Source organism: Rana temporaria, chromosome 3, assembly GCF_905171775.1.
Source record: "Rana temporaria chromosome 3, aRanTem1.1, whole genome shotgun sequence".
NCBI lineage: Eukaryota > Metazoa > Chordata > Amphibia > Anura > Ranidae > Rana > Rana temporaria.
Genome location: NC_053491.1, coordinates 145,718,363 through 145,724,104, shown reverse-complemented (window position 1 = coordinate 145,724,104; position 5,742 = coordinate 145,718,363).

The following is a 5,742-nucleotide window of genomic DNA, read 5'->3' as shown; positions in this document are numbered from 1 at the left end:
ACCATCAATCAGGAGGGTAAATATGTGCACAGAGATTAATAAAATTTCAACAATAAAATGTAGCTCTAAAAATGGACAGCATTTAAAGCAGGGCTGTGGAGTCGGTAGATAAATTTTCCGACTCCGACTCCTCAGTTTTATGTACTTCAGACTCCGACTCCCCGCTCCCCGACTCCGACTCCGACTCCTCTGTATTAATATGCAAATGTATTTTATAGATTCCTTGAGGGAAAGAAACGCAACCTACCACAGGACTACTGGCTGGGAAGCCAACAGTCTACTGTATTGCACAGTTTAAGCAAAAGACAAACACAATGAAACAATCAAGTGACTGGATAGTAGCAGCAGGCTTAAACATCAGGAACATGATCTTTACCAGTTCAAAAATACAGACCACATTATTTGGCTGTTTTAGAACAAAAACAAAGCTTATCTATAATGAACCAAAAAAAAAATCTGAAAAACCTAGAAATGGTTTATATTAATCTTGAAATGTAGTTCTAGGCTTAGCAAATGCAAATAAATGCAATGTAGAGTTCTAAGGAAGAGAATTGCCTCTGCCAGATCCTCTTTCATAGAGTCTCTTAAGTCCGACTTTATTATTTTTAGGGCTGAAAATAATCTTTCGTAACGGTCTTTGAAATCCAAATGTTTTTTTCTTATATCCTAACAGTTATAAAAAAGCTCAAGGGGAAACAAGCTGCCTGAAAAATATGACGCAGAGAATACTGGCAAATGAGCAGCAGATTCTTTTTTTTACGCGCCAAAATCAGCAGCTGGTGCAACAAATGGCGAAAACCATAGATGAGGTGGCAGAGCTTCAGAAGTTCATGTCTTAATTTTTTTTTTGTTTTAATAAAAAATGTTATATTTTGCAAAGGTTTCATTTCTTATTGAAATTGTTAGTTTTTTAAACACATCTAACTTCACATCTAACACATCAACATCAACACATCTAGCTTAATAATAACCAAAAACATTTTATACTATTACTAGCTGAATACCCGGCGTTGCCCGGTCTTCCTATCTTAACCTTTTGGGGAGGAAAATCATAGTAATATAAATATACCCATCTTTTATATAAGGGTGTTGGTAAGGGTTAATTTAACTGTTATATATTTTTATTTGGCATATAAGTAATATGTATAGCAGGTATTATTGAAATATCTCTAGGCGTACAGAAGTTATGTGGGAACATACATTTCCCATTGATTTGCATGGGACTTTAAAGAAAAACCCCGACCCTCACAAATGGGGGTAGTTAAGGGATAAATTAACTATCAGTGGTATCAGTGAACAGCAGTGGTAATAGGAGTATATAGAGTGGGAATTAACTTTTTACATAGGTGTCTTGACTGAGCAGCAGCAGCAGTAGTAGTAGTAGATACAGAGTCATATCACTTGGGCAGGAGGTGCCATGATGAACAGCAGTGGTAATAGGAGTATATAGAGTGGGAAATAACTGCTGACATAGGTGTCTTGACTGAGCAGCAGCAGTAGTAGTATTAGCAGTAGTAGTTGATACAGAGTCATATCACTTGGGCAGGAGGTGCCATGATGAACAGCAGTGGTAATAGGAGTATATAGAGTGGGAAATTACTTTTGACATAGTTGTCTTGACTGAGCAGCAGCGGTAGTAGTATTAGCAGTAGTAGTTGATACAGAGTCATATCACTTGGGCAGGAGGTGCCATGATGAACAGCAGTGGTAATAGGAGTATATAGAGTGGGAAATAACTGCTGACATAGGTGTCTTGACTGAGCAGCAGCAGTAGTAGTATTAGCAGTAGTAGTTGATACAGAGTCATATCACTTGGGCAGGAGGTGCCATGATGAACAGCAGTGGTAATAGGAGTATATAGAGTGTGAAATAACTGCTGACATAGGTGTCTTGACTGAGCAGCAGCAGTAGTAGTATTAGCAGTAGTAGTTGATACAGAGTCATATCACTTGGGCAGGAGGTGCCATGATGAACAGCAGTGGTAATAGGAGTATATAGAGTGGGAAATTACTTTTGACATAGTAGTCTTGACTGATCCAGAGGAGTCATGGGAGAAAGTCATGTGGTCAGATGAGACCATAATATAACTTTTTGGTCATAATTTCACTAACCGTGTTCGGAGGAAGAATAATGATGAGTATCATGCCAAGAACGCCATCCCTACTGTGAAGCATGGGGGTGGTAGCATCATGCTTTGGGGGTGTTTTTCTGCACATGGGACAGGGTGACTGCACTGTATTAAGGAGAGGATGACCGGGGCCATGTATTGCGAGATTTTGGGCAACAACCTCCTTCCCTGAGTTAGAGCTTTGAAGATGGGTCGAGGCTGATTCTTCCAACATGACAATGACCCAAAGCACACAGCCAGGATAACCAAGGGGTGGCTCTGTAAGGAGCATATCAAGGTTCTGGCGTGGCCTAGCCAGTCTCCAGACCTAAACCCAATAGAGAATCTTTGGAGGGAGCTCAAACTCCATGTTTCTCAGCGAGAGCCCAGAAACCTGACTGATGTAGAGAAGATCTGTGTGGAGGAGTGGGCCAAAATCCCTCCTCCAGTGTGTGCAAAGCTGGTGTAAAACTACAAGAAAGGTTTGACCGCTGTAATTGCAAAGAAAGCCTACTGTACCAAATATTAACATTGATTTTCTCAGGTGTTAAAATAGTTATATAAAGCACTGTAAATACATCAGGTCCGGGGCTCCATCAGGGAATGCATGACAAGGGACCCTTCAGCGCCCTGAACCGACGACGGGTGCCAGAAAGTCACCGCCGATCCAGGACTCATTCATCTTTATGAATGTGAGTCTGTCCACGGAGTCTGTGGACAGACGGGTCCTCTTGTCCGTGACCACCCCACCTGCCGCGCTGAATGTCCGCTCAGATAGTACGCTGGAGGGGGGGCAAGACAATAACTCCAGCGCATACTGAGCGAGCTTGTGGCAGGTGTCCAATCTGGCAACCCAGTACTCCATGGGGTCGTCGGTGCTCATACTGTCAGAAGCACCGACGGACGCCATGTAGTCTGCCACCATGTGGGCCAGCCGCTGGTGGTGACTGCTGCTGCTGGTGCTGGTACTGGGTCGCTCGGTTTGGAAGAACATCCTCATCTCATCCATTAGGTCCCCTGCTCGGCTGCTGCTGGGTGCAGCCACCTGCTGGGTGAGATGAGGGGGGACAACTGGAGGCCGGGGAGTTGCCTGCTCCAACCGGCTGACAATGCCTGCCTGCAGTTCCTCCATCCGGTGCTGCCTCCGGCTGGCTGGGATGAACTGCTCCAGTTTCCCCTTGCACCTGGGATCCAAAAGGGTGGCCATCCAGAAATCATCCCTCGCCTTGATGGTCTTAACCCGGGGGTCCCTCCTGAGGCATCTCAGCATGTGGGCAGCCATGGGGAAGAGCACAGCCCGCTGTGACTCCTCACTGCTGCCCAGGTCAATGAGGTCCGACTCTTCATCCCTGAGGCGCTGCTGGTCACGCTCAGAGATGCCCAACCCCCGGACTATCGGTGCCCCCAACACCGGCTCTCCCTCCTGACCAGGCCCTGACTCCGGGATGACACCAGCAACCACCTCATCATCATCATCCTCCTCCTCCTCCTCGTCCTGGCCCTGGTCTCGGTGGAGCATTGCTGACTCCTCCTGCTCCACCAAGGCTCTCTCCCCAGCTTCGAGCAGGCGATCTAGTGTCCTCTCCAGCATGAACACTATTGGCAGCACGTTATTGAGGCCGACATGCTCACTGCTGACCATCTTGGTCGCCTGCTCGAAGGAGGACAACACTTGGCAGACCTGGTGTATCTGCCCCCACTCCGTACAGGCGATGAAAGGGAGTTGTGGTGAAGCCCTCTCAGTGCGTAGGTCCATCAGGTACTCCCTCACCGCCCTTCGCTGCTCCCACAACCTCTTCAGCATGTGGAGGGTGGAGTTCCACCGCATCACACTGTCCACAATCAGCCTGTGAAGGGGCAGCCTGTAGTTCCGCTGCAACTCGGACAGGGACGCGGTAGCGGTTGGGGAGCGCCTGAAGTGGCTGGCAATCCTACGCGCCTTTGGCACAATGTCACTCAACCCGGGATAAGTGCGCAGGAACTTCTGCACCACCAGGTTGAGGACATGTGCCAGACAGGGCACGTGGGTCAGACTGCCAGCACTGAGGGCGGCGAGTAGGTTGCTGCCGTTATCGCAGACAACCATACCTGCCTGGAGCCTTCGGGGTGTCAGCCACTTCTGGACCTGAGCCTGAAGTGCTTTCAGCACTTCTTCTCCAGTGTGTCTCCGGTCCCCTAAACTAACAAGCTGGAGCACGGCCTGACAGCGCACGTGCCCCACACTTGAGTAGCTACGGGGGCGCTTGCTGGGAGGCTCAGCAGCTGCGGAGACAGTGGCTTGAGGGAGACCAGCAGTTCTCCCCTGGACACCCCGGGGCGGCACCACAAGATCGGTTGCCGCCGATCCCTCACCGACGCCTCGGAGGGAAACCCAATGGGCCGTGAAGCTGATGTAGCACCCCTGCCCATGCCTGCTGGTCCAGCCATCCATTGTCAGATGAACCCTGTCGCTGACAGCGTGATCCAGCGACAGGGTTACATTCTGCACAATGTGCTGGTGTAGGGCAGGGACACCAGTCCTGGCAAAGAAATGGCGGCTGGGGACACGCCATTGGGGTTGGGCCTGCTCCAACATCTGCCTGAAGGGGTTGCTGTCAACTATGTTGAAGGGCAGCAGATGTTGGGCAATAACCCTTGCCAGGAGCCCATTGAGGGAACGCACACGTCGGTCTCCAGGGGGGAAGGGAGTGGTGCGGTCAAAGGCGTCTGAAATCAACGCCTGGCGCCGGACGGCAGTGCGGGACACAGACGCGGAGGGTGCTGTGGAAGTAGAGGTCTGGCTGCCGGTACCAGTACCTCTACTAGAGGGAGCGGGGGGGCATGACCTGCTGGAAAGAGATGAAGATGTGGCAGGGGCTGCTGTACCCTGCTCACTTGTGGTGGTGGCGCTGCTACCACCACCACGCTTCATCTCGTCAAACACCCCCCAGTGGTTTATCCTCAGGTGCTGGTTCAGGGCTGTGGTACCCACCCGAGCCAAACACTTCCCTCTCTTCACCCTCACTTTACAGATCCGGCAGATGGCCACGGTAGGGTTGTCTGCCACCAGGGTAAAGTAGTTCCAGACAGGTGACTTCAGCACCGCCCTCCTGTCAGATGGGGTGACGCTTACTTGCACCTGCTGGGACTCGGTGCGCACAGGTGGAGCTGCCTGCTGCTGCTGCTGCTGCTGCTCCTCCTGACACCTCCTGCTGCCATCACCAGTGGAGACCCCGACGATGGTCTCCCTGGTGGTGACCTGGCGCACCGTTTCACCAGGGTGCCTACCTTCCCTGTCGTCACTGACGTAGTGAGCCGACGCGTCAGATGGCAACCATGATGGGTCACCCTCTTTGCCCCCAGAGATGTCAGACCAAGGGCTGAGATGTGTTGGTCTGAGGGAACCAACTGACATGGAGCCTCTAGCCTGGCTCCGCTGTCCCCTCACCCACGCCTGGGTCTGACTAGGTGCTGCTGTTTCCTGCACCAAAACAGCAGCACCAGTTTGAAGGGATGTCTCTGGGATACTGCCAGCAGGTATCCCATCCTCCTCATCCATCCCTTCAAAAAGGTCCTGACCATCAGGACAGAGCTGGAGGTCTGCCTGATGCATGGCCTCCCCCAAGATATCCCTCTCACTGTCGCTGTCGAACAGT